Below are 12393 nucleotides of genomic sequence, written 5' to 3' on the forward strand. Positions count from 1 at the left end.
TTAAAACCACCTACTTAATGTTAAGTCCCTATAGTGTATCACAACATCACCATTCTAAAATATTACATATTTATTGGATCTTATTGTCTACTGATCAAGAATGTAATATTCAAACATGTAAAGTAACAAAACTTTTGATTGAGGAGCTATTAATTTGAACTGAGAAACAGACTGCAAAATCTGTAATAGTCCTCCTAGAGTTAATTAAAAATCATAAGTGGGGGCTTCCCTGGTGGTGCAGTGGTTGAGAGTCTGCCTGCCGATGCAGGGGACACGGGTTCGTGCCCTGGTCCGGGAAGACCCCACGTGCCGCAGAGCGGCTGGGCCTGTGAGCCACGGTCGCTGAGCCTGTGCGTCTGGAGCCTGTGCTCCGCAACGGGAGAGGCCACAACAGTGAGAGGCCCGTGTACTGCAAAAAAAAAAAAAAAATCATAAGTGGATTCTTTCAATAAAAAAATAATAATCTTTCAATATAGTACTTAGTGTGCAAGGGTATAGCTCATATTTTATAGGTAAAATGATCATAAATAAGAAAAAATTTAACTTGATTTTTGAAATACATACTGAAATCTGAAAATATAATACTTTGGGTTTCATTTTTAAATCAGTGAAAACCATGTCTTGAGCATTTTGATGGTTTTTTCTGGTTGAAAACCAGACATCTTTTTGTCACTTTATTTTTCACAAACAAAAAACCCTTTTACATACTTTCCTGACTTCACATAATGAGCTGGAAGATAGCCTGATGCATCTCTGTTCTTGAATTCTGAAAGTAATTACCAAAGATGAGTCACATGTCTTCCGTTTTGAAGTAAGATGGCATTTTAGACCCACTAGTAACCTGTTATTATATTTAGACTACACATTTTCAGATAAATATTAGATGATGGATTTGAATGCATAGTTCATTTTTTAAGAGGTGGATAGTCAAGTATGAAGTAATTTGAACACTGTTGGAGGATGATCGAAAGGATTTTAGAGTCTACCTTTTAATAGGACAGTACTAAAACTACAACAGTAATTGATGATGGAAGTAGAGTGCTCTTTAATAAGTGTAAGTCACATTAATAACTAAATCTGAATCAGACAAGAGATGAATGACATCTCCACCACTCTAGTGAGCAACTTACAAATAGAAAGGGTTACATAGGGATTAAGGAAATAAAATTATTCAAAGAGACAAAAGATATAAAGTTCATTCCAACAAAAAAATGTGTCCTTTTAAACAATTCAAAATGTCATAAACTCTACCTTTTTTCCAAAGTGAAGCAAAATTTATATTAAATGAATTTTTTTTGTTGTTATCAAAGGAGTTTCAAAAATTCAAGATTCACAAGAGAGCATAGTTACCAAGAATACATCCATTTGTCCTTGGAAATTAACCTAAATATTAATAAATAACAGAATATTATTCATTTTATTGGTTATTTGTCTGTTTTACATAGCATCTGATTTTTGGAGTGTGTGATAAAGGTGATTTTATTGTGTTGTACATTATTTTTCATAGTGGAGGAACACCACAAAGAGATGGTAAAGCCATGATAGGGCTGTCCTAAACTGAACAAGTTAGAAAGAAATACAAACTGGCAGTCAAAGACTGAATAAAGTGACATTTAAAGGACAATGCCAGATGTCCTGATGGGGACTGCTTTTTCTAAATGTACTTGAAAGTGGGAACTCTGCAAATATCCAAGAATAAAAACGAACCAGGGCAGAGTTGATATCAACATGTAAACATTTCAGCTCATAAATCTGAACAGCCAATGTACATGAGTGGGACTAACTTATATACACTCATAATCTAAACATAATAAGCTTTGTTCTTGGCATTTGGCTAATACTCATTTCTTCCACTTAGAGGGGTCTTTACAGCTTTCACCACAGCACCACAGGCTCTTCTCAAAAAGAGCTAGTAACTGAGAGGGGAGGCTCTAAATGGGATCAAAACTCAGAAAGTATCTGAAATAAACCTCAGGAGTGAAAGTAATTCCCTGGTTTTGATTCTATATTTGACCAGATGGATACAATTTTAGAAGTAGGATAAAGAAATTTTAAAATCTTTTATAAAAGTGGATGGACTCAATATTTTATTATGTCTTTAAACACTTTTAGTTGAACATGTTACTCTCAGAAACCAGAAGCAAATTTGATTTTATAAGTACAACTCTGCTGTGTCATTCATAAGCATTTGGTTAGGATGATCAGAATGCCAATCTGTGATCGCCTTCTCCTCTACCCACTTCTTTCCCTCCTCCCTTGTCTTCTTCTTTCTCTTTATTTTTTCTTTACTCTGAGAACAGCAGGCATGGCTTTCAACCTTGTAATCTCAGCTTCAATGGTGGGCTTCATGAGGCTCTGTTTATCTTGCTTATTTAATCATACTGTTCCGAAAATCCACATTGCTATAAAAGTAAGAATTTTTTTTATTCTCCCTCTGGAATACATAAATACACATGATAGAGAGAAAATTCCTTTAATGTCTGCTCTATCCATCTAGTTCAGGTCTGAACAACTTCAAACCTCTAACCTCACACGATTAAAAAGATGAGATATGAAAGAAAATTTCAATCCCCTGACATATGCTTATTACTAGTATCCAATGTCCCCCACATTCACTCATGATACCAATAAATTTTAGGGTGAACATAGATGGCCTAATTCACCAAGTCTTGACCCAAAGTAAAGATTTGATCCTTTAATTCATGTAGAGGACATGAGATAAGAAACCAGACAGAATAGAAGTCTTGTTAAATATATTTAGAAGACTAGAAGACAGAAACATGGACTAGGAATCACACAAACATGTACTGTTTTATCTCTTATTCTGATTATGACTGTATGGAAATTAGATTTTGGTTTCATCAGAATACGTATAAATTGAATCTAATATTATTTATTCACACCAAACAGATGAACATGTTAAAATGTTCAATGTCTCTAAAAATATTTGGATTTTCTTAAAATTTTCCCATATTTTGAAATTTCTGAACTCAGTGGAATGCAAACAAAACTTGCTTTATTTTTTCTCCCTCTATTAATTCCCATGGAGTTATGTCAAATCTCTTTTCTCTGTCCCTGGATGATAAGAACACAGGAGAGTCTTTGTGCTTTGGGGTCACATTCAGTAAAAAATACAAGTTTGCTTTTTGATAATTACCTTTTTCTTCAGGGATTTAAATTGCAGATCTAAATCAAAACTTCAAACATATCTAATTCAAGGCTTCTTCTCTCTCCTTTAGTTGAGGTCTAAGCATTAGCTAGTGAACTCACAGTGGAGGATGTGTTAAAACCCTGGGTTTTGTTTGTCTGTAGGTTTTGTTTTGTTGTCTGCTTCTCCTCTCCTGATATTCTGGATCCTCCTAAATTGAGAGAAAAAGAGAATGTTTAGAGGAAGAGGGCAAAATTCTTTACATCTAGGTTGGATTATTTGCAGATTTCCTGTCAATGTCTCCGAGTGTGGCAAGCACCCAAATGCTCTCTCTTCCAAGGGCAATGTTAATGGATTCTACAAAATTTTCCCTGTGCAGATGTACACACTGTTATTCCCTAATATTAACTCTCTGGTTAGTTCTTGTAACTCGCATTTAGCTTCGGGCCTCTGGAAAACTCCCTTTAGTTGGAGTCAGCTCAGGCAGCTAGCTCTCCTTGGTGAGATAGCATTAAATGATGCCAGTTACATGCCATGGCATTTGCTTAACCCACAAGAAACACATGAGTTCTTGCTAGAGTGTATTTACTTTATAGCTTATGGGATTGGCTGTGCACTGAACAAGTTGAGGGAATGACCCTACTGTTGTGTAACAGGGTGCTGCTTCTTGCCATGACAATCACTGGGAATGAAGGCAACTTCCTGTCATTTCGGGAAGCTCCAGAAAAATTTTCCACCTGGACCCTAGGGAGAACTAAGAACAAATAGTTATGTTCATGCATAATATAGAACCTCTTCTAAGGAATGAGGGGAGGTGGTAGGTTGCTTTTTAATCGATTTAAGGAAAGTTACATTTAAGTAAGTCCTGCATATTAGTATCTAGCTGTACATCTCTTTAGAATACAGTGGTGTGCTTCTCCAATATTCTTGCTCTTTCAGGACTTTGACAGCCAAAACTTTGATAAAAATAATAAAAACCCCATTTAGCACCCATCTATATTTATAAATTAATATTATAATTTTGGCAGAGTCTAGTTTTGCTGCATGTATTATGTTTTGTTTAAATCTACTTTATGAGTTTAAAGCTAATGCTTCAAATATTCTGTCACTAATTATGTTAGCTTCAAGCTTCAAGTGGATGTTTTTATCATATACCTTGAGAAAACCATAATTTAAAGAGTCATGTACCACAATGTTCACAGCATCATTATTTACAATAACCAGGACATGGAAGCAACCTAAGTGTTCATCAACAGATGAGTGTATAAAGAAGATGTGGCACATATATACAGTGGAATATTACTCAGCCATAAAAAGAAATGAAATTGAGTTATTTGTAGTGAGGTGGATGGACCTAGAGTCTGTCATACAGTGTGAAATAAGTCAGAAAGACAAAATCAAACACCGTATGCTAACACATGTATATGGAATCTAAAAAAAAAAAAAAGTGGTTCTGATGAACCTAGGGGCAAGACAGGAATAAAGACACAGACGTAGAGAATGGACTTCAGGACATGGGGAGGGGGAAGGGTAAGCAGGGACGAAGTGAGAGAGTAGCATTGGCATATAGACACTTCCACATGTAAAATAGATAGCTAGTGGGAAGCAGCTACAAGGCACAGGGAGATCAGCTCAGTGCTTTGTGACCACCTAGAGGGCTGGGATAGGAAGGGTAGGAGGGAGACACAAGAGGGAGGGGATATGGGGATATATGTATACATATAGCTGATTCACTTTGTTATACAGCAGAAACTAACACAACATTGCAAAGCAATTATACTCCAATAAAGATGTTAAAAAAATCTGAAAAATCTGTTCTTTTTCAGATTTTAAAAGTTTCATTTGATCCTACTTTGCATTTTTTATTATAGAAAGGTGTTGTTTTTTTAAACATCTTTTCTACATCTATTGAGATGACCACCTGTGTTTCAACCATTAGGTCTATTAATGTGGTGAACAACATTTATTCATGTTAAAAAATATATCAGTCAGGACTGCTGTCAGTTGCAAATAACCAGAAAACAAAATTAGCAAGTTAAGCAATTTTTTTTTCTCACATAAGCATAAACCAAGAGATGGCTAGTAGATGAAAGTGATTCATTTCTTAAACATGGAGTCAGGGATCCAGGCTTTTTTTTCACCTTTTCACTGTGCCATTTTTAGCTTACTGTGTTTCATTTTCATGCTTTTACCTAATAGTTCCAGGGTAGGTACTAGAGCTTCAGGCATCATGCCATCATTCAGGAAATGAAGAGATGGAAAAGGGTGACTTTGAAACCTCTATCCCTTTCCTTGAGAGAGAAACAGTTTCCTCTCAGATGCTCTAGTGGATTTGATAACATTTCATTGGATACAACTGCATCAAATGGCATCCTTGCAAGGGAAGATATGAAAGTGAAATTTAAAGGAGAAACTACTTACTGAATAAATAACATTTTTATTAGCAAGCAAGAAGAGAGGAATGGATATTAAGGAGGTATATAACTAGTCTACAAATCCATTCTTGAATTCTTAGGTTAAAACAAATTGGTTAGCATGGATTTTTATGTCAATATTGTTGATTTTTCTTGTATGTGGAATATTTAATTATTTTTCAGAAGTGAGATTGTCCTCACTTCTTTTTTTTTTTTTTTTTTTTTTTTTTTTGTGGTACGCAGGCCTCTCACTGTTGTGGTCTCTCCCATTGCAGAGCACAGGCTCCAGACATGCAGGCTCAGTGGCCATGGCTCACAGGCCTAGCCACTCTGCGGCATGTGGGATCTTCCTGGACCGGGGCACGAACCCGTGTCCCCTGGATCGGCAGGCAGACTCTCAACCACTGAGCCACCAGGGAAGCCCCATAGCACTCTTTCATTGAGTATGGATTGGGAGGAGAATATAAAGAGGACTACTGCTGTTCTTGGTCATATTTGACATATATTCATGACTGCAAAATAATCGCAAGGGCTCCTAATTTTCTGTTTTGTGACTTGGCATCTTGTAGGCCAGTGTATTCTCTGACTGCATTTTAACTTTTTCACTTTCTAAGCAATATTTGTCATAATAGATGATTCAACCTGTCCTTAAATATATGTTGAATTTTCACCTTTGCTTATTAATTTCCTTGAGGCTTAATTAAAAAAAAGTGTTTTTCTATTTGTTGACAGTTGAAATTGTATGCAGTTTTAAAGACCAAACTCAATGTTGCAGCTTTTCAAAACAGTCTTCTACTCTACCCTCTCTCTATGCTTATAACCTAAGATTTTTTCCAACTTGGGCTCTAGCCTTATAGCAGAAGAGATCAGTCTTGCCAAGGCATTCAATATTCCTTAGAATTGTACAACACTACAATTCTTTGTAAAACACCAGAAATGCCCTCTGGATCTCACATTTTGTCTTTAAGGGCTTAAATGTCCTCAGTTCTTCATTATTCCTCTGCAGGATATCAATGTAACTTGTTCCCTCCACACCCTTTAAATGCCTGAATCACTGCATCAGGAAGGAAGTTCTCTGCTCCTGGGGGTATTTTCCCAAGGTAATATTTCAGCATATTTTATAGAATTAGGAAATTTGTTTCCAACTTTTCAAGCTGGAAGATGAGTGATCCATTTGCAAAAAAAAAAAAAATATCTTACTAGCTGTCTGCTCACTTTTGCTTCCAAAAGCATTAATGCAGTTCTTCCAGGAAGCAGACTCCATGATGAAATGAGAAGTAAAAGAGATTTATCTTGTTCTGTTTGCTAACATTATTTTTGTAGACTCATACATGCTGCTGTATGCAGATATCACGGGTAAAATTTCTATGAAAAATCATGACTTGAGTTCATATGCCCACATTTCTGTTGGGGCTTTTCATTAGAATTGTTGTGTCTTAAGATCTGTGTATCTTCACCTTCAGTGGCTAATGTTAAAATATTTTCCAAAGTGGCTGTGCCAGTTATACTTCCTTGGCAATAAGTAAGAGAACAGTTGCTCCGTATCTTGAATCATTTCATGAGTGTGTAGTGGTGTCTCTTAGTGGTTTTAAAACATATTTTTAAGCTGACTATTTGTATGCAGTCAAATCCCTCAGTCTTTTCCTTTTGACTAATTCAACTTGTTCAGATTTTTCTTTAAAAGCCTACTATATGAAAGTCAAATCAATATCAATATTTTCTTTTAATTCAAATAGCTATTGCTATTTAATTTTGATTTATTAATTCTCCCTACAGTTTGTTTCCTACAGAGAAAAATACTCTAAAATTTTCTCTGAAATAGCTGACCAATTTTACCACATCATTTATGAAAATATAATTTATACTCCTCCAAATAATGTTGGCTCCACTATTTTGTTAAGTTTTTATGTGAACTTCATAAGGTTTCAGGATTACTTCTTCTATTTCAATGATATGTCTATGATTCAAAGCCACATAATTTTATTTATTGTAATTTTAACATATTCTTTAATATTTAATTGTCATTTAAGTAATATTTATTATATAGTCATACTATAACAACTGTCCTTGTTTTATTCTCACTTAAAAATAATTATCAGCTCTTTCACCTTTTTATTGTATATGGATGTTACGTTTTAAAAGTCTGTATTTCATTTTGAATTACATTATATATATTTTGGAAAGTGTTTTTAATATTAAATCCTCCAATCCAAGAAAATAGAAGTTTTCCCAGTATTCTCAAGTCTTTTTAAATTTCAATTCTGAGGCTATAATTATTGATTTTGTTTTGTTTTGTTTGCTTTTAATGCTCATATTGAATATTTTTTGTTAGATTATCAGAATCATCTTGGTAAATGATTTTCTGTTTGTATAGTGGATTTCTACTGTCTGCTGCCCTCTGATTTCTTTTATTGAGACTCCAGCTGATGTCCAGAAGTTTTCTTGGCAAATGTTTAACATGGATAAACTAAGTAGGTCATCACAAGTCAGTGTTTTATTACTACAAAATTACTTTGCATGGCTCCCTCAAGGGAAAAAAAAATCACGGCAATAAGTTCTAATAATAGTTAAATACTACTAACTGTTATTGTGTACTAGACACTGCACTAACTGCTCTACCTCTAATAACTCATTTATTCTTCATTATCATGAAGTTTACTATTGCCAGCCCCATTTTACAGGTGAGAAAAATGAAGTACAGAAAAATTAATTAACTTTCCATGTTTCATACAGCTTGTAAATGATGAGGACAGATTTTAAAGTTAAATTGACTCGTGCAGTTTGTGTGTTTCTAATCTGTACATTGTATGTTATTTTTGTGCTTAAAAACATATACAGGATACACAGATTTTTGTAGCCTTAAAATTAGACAGAAGAGGATAAATTCAAGCACAATGGAAAGCATGTCTGGAATGGTACAGGTTTCACTCAAAGAGGAGTTACCTTTGAGTGATAAAACCCATTATTATGGGTAACAAAATAATGAATAATAAGAAATTAAGAATTCCTTAATTCTTAAGAAATTAAACATTCTTGAATTGGAAAAACTCAGGATCATAGCAAAAGAAAGATCAGGTGAATATTGGGGAAATAGCATGTTGAGAAGATTGATGTTCATTTCTATCCATGTCAGTTTTGAAATAAAATAGATGAAACCATGGATAGGTCATGGTGAATTACTTAAGAAAAAACATAGGTGTATGCAAAATTATAATAGGAATAGATAAAATTATTTTTTCAAAAAATATAGTTTCCTACCTGAAAATAGAAATATAAAAACAGGAAATATAATAATGTAATATTTAGAGCAGTGGCTTTATCATCTAGACCAGAATCCACTGTAAAAAATCCATATTACATCCTGATGCATGTCAACAACAACAAAATAATGCAGGAGAAAATAATACAAACAAGAAAAAATATGTTTGGGGACTTAAGAATAGCAATTCAGACGATGCAGATGTGTGTAACCCCAAAAGAGTGTTTCAAGGAAGAGAAAGAAGCCATGAGATTGTTAAATGTTGCCTGGCAAGAATTGTGATTGATCCTGATGTGAGTTAGAAACTATTTGTCCTTAAGGAATCATGAGTTATTTTAAGGTAGGGGTTCAATAGGAGATAGACTGTCACGAATTTCTGGCAGATGTTCTGGATGACTTCATTAAGTCAAAAGGTTAGATTTCATCCATGCTGAGAGGTGCATAAGTCACACTTCCTTAATGGTCCTCCTGACTTCATTTGAGAGAGCTCTCTTATCAATACTGACTTCACTTTGATTTTCCTTTTACCTTTCTCCCTTTTGATTGATATCTTTCTTTAGAAAGCATTGATTATTAATCATTTGGTTATTTGGCAACAGCATCAACTCCCTTGGCACTGGGAAGGCTCATTCCCAGAGAGACATGTCCCAAGGAGGAGAGAAAGAGGTGGTTGTGAGAGAAATATGCTTTTAGAGAGTTTACGTCCACACTTGAGCAACAAGGGGCCATCTAGGAAGTGGGTCTTAGGCAACATTTGAAATGGTAGAAATTCATCGATCTTCATTAGGAGGAATCATATAAGGATGGTCAATCATCTCCAGACATCAAACCCTCATTATTCCTGTGGAGGGTATCATAGTATAGTAGCAAGAGATACAAAGTGTAAACTGTTAAAAACAAAAAAAGAGAGAACAAATTAAAACAATGATTAGTATAACTAGTTGCAATCTGGATCACAATAAGCCACCAAGTCCAGAGGGGAGCCAGCTGAAGATTTCTAGATGTCAGGGTTGAACCCTCTTTTGCAATTTGAAATGTCTCTGACAACATCATCAAGTGTATAGTTAAAGGGTAGTTTTAATCCTCAATGATTCCAATACAAGAATACAATGAAGACTGGAAACATTAGTTTGGAGAGTAATTTTGGTAAATGTGGCCTGATTATTTAGATAAGTGTTAACAGGAATAGCGACTGATCATATAGGCTATTTTAAATTTGCTTTACTGGAACGTTTCATAAGGAATCTAACATTGAAATTTTAAAAGGCTTCTTGAAGCCAGGAAGCCATGTCAAAGACTTGCCATCATATTCACCTGTAATACCAACAGATTTGGGTAAATTTCTCTCTTTTCAAGGTCTCCAAAATATCTTGAGATTCCTGCACCTGCCAGGAAGTGACAACTTTTACTTAACTGGTAAGGTTATTTGGAATCCTGTACATATCAGGATCTTTTTCCAAGGATCTTCTTTGGCTCCATAAAGACAGTCTTAATTCCTTAAAGCTGTATGGTCATATCTGAGTCTATGTGTGTCTCTCTCAAATAAAACATTCCAGTCAAAGCCTTGGTAATACAACCAATGTTTCCAAGTGTGTCCTGTTAAAAGGAGAGCAGATTCTTATTGAACTTACACAAATAACTATATTGCCATGAAAATAAGAAAACTCACTAAGAGTTTCCAAATGCTGGAGGGATCAAGTGGGAAAAAAATATAAATGTTTAACCTTTGTTTACAAAGGTATACTTTATCAAATTCCTGCTTGAGAGAAAGGGTTTCCATAAATCAGGAAAAGCAAAACATAAAAGAACAATGTTTAAAATAAAAAGCCATTAAAATTATAATCATTCTCATCAGTTCATTCATTCCCATGGAGTTAATTCTTGATCTTGATCATTTGTTAGCAGTTTATGAAGACATCAGTTTCTTCATTAGAGTTCTGTAATTCTCACCCAGTTCAGTGATATGATTTGAAAGTTTATTAGAAACCTGTATTCTAGAGTGTCAGAGTCCTTTCCATGAATTTTTCTAAAGATGAAATATATTTGTAAATACTTCAGAATAAAACAATAACTCTATAAATTACAAAAGACTTAAAATGGCATGGTTAAAGACCTGATTACAGTGCAACTGACAAGGAAATTGTTATTTCTGTGACATACAACGTTTTGAGATAACTCTAGTTATGACTGATAACATTACACTAGGACATTTCAGATTTCCAGCAATTTCACATAGTTTCTGAAATATACTATATACCTATGCAGATATAACATAAAAAAGGCTTAGTATTACCTCTTATTTGACAATGCTTCCTATGTAATTTAGCATATCAAATAACTCTGATTAGTTTATTTATAAGGACAGAAGCAAATTTTTGAGATATTTCAGGGGCAAAAAAAAGTTTTTGAAAATGCTCAGTTAAATAGGATTATACCTCATTGTAAAACAATGCTTAGTTTCCCATTTTACCAAAGTAAAGATTAAAGACTTTATAGGGCAAATATAAAAGTTTATATAGTTGTAAAAAACCTAGCTACAAAATATAGACTCTTTGTTTTTCTAGACAGATTACATTAAAGGTAAAAGAAAAAAAAATCTTTGTTTACAATTTCTCATTAAGACCAGCCAAAACGTAAGAAAACTTTGTCCTTTTAACAGAGAGAAAAACGAGAACTAAACTTACTTTTGCATTAGCTTACTTTGCACGTTAAAACTCATTTGCTTAATTAAGTTCATTCCAATCTTGACCATCCTGACAAAACATACAGTTCCTTTCTAAAGATTTCTTTTTCTCACAAGACTTTTTAAACTTTCTGTATCCATTTTAATGTGTCCCTTGTTATGCTTCTCACTTAGAAATAACCAGCTTTAGGACAATATTACTTTCTTTTCCATTAACAAAATGCATTTCCATTCCTTATACTTTTTAAAAAATTTTTCCTTGCATATGAAAATGATTTTATTAATTTTAGCAGTATTAATGATATATATTAATGAAAAATTTTAGCCCTTAGAAACCTTAATTTCTAGTGAAAACTAAGAAGTAAGCAATTATGAAGCCTTTCACATTAGCAATCTATAGATTGGCAAACATACTTTTTATAATTTATAAAAACAGGGTTTCTTTCTTTCTTTTTTTTTTTTTTGCTATACGTGGGCCTCTCACTGTTGTGGCCCCTCTCACTGTGGAGCACAGGCTCCAGATGTGCAGGCTCAGTGGCCATGGCTCACGGGCTCAGCCACTCCATGGCATGTGGGATCTTCTCAGACTGGGGCATGAACCCGTGTCCCCTGCATTGGCAGGCAGACTCTCAACCACTGCACCACCAGGGAAGCCCAACAGGGTTTCTTACAGGACATTTCTCAGTGTGGCACCGAACATATTTACTAATATTCCCAAATATCTTTAGTTCTCTGTAAAATGGAGCTTATGTTCAGTAATTAATCTCTCAGTATCTTATTTTACTTGGGAATGATCTAGATATTGAATAAATTTTCACCATTTAACTTAATTTAGCAAAACTCTAAAGTTTTAATTTACCAAAAAGGTTTGGGGAGATTATTTTTAAAT

The sequence above is a fragment of the Mesoplodon densirostris genome, chromosome 5 (genome assembly GCF_025265405.1).
Source record: "Mesoplodon densirostris isolate mMesDen1 chromosome 5, mMesDen1 primary haplotype, whole genome shotgun sequence".
In the NCBI taxonomy this organism is placed as follows: Eukaryota; Metazoa; Chordata; class Mammalia; order Artiodactyla; family Ziphiidae; genus Mesoplodon; species Mesoplodon densirostris.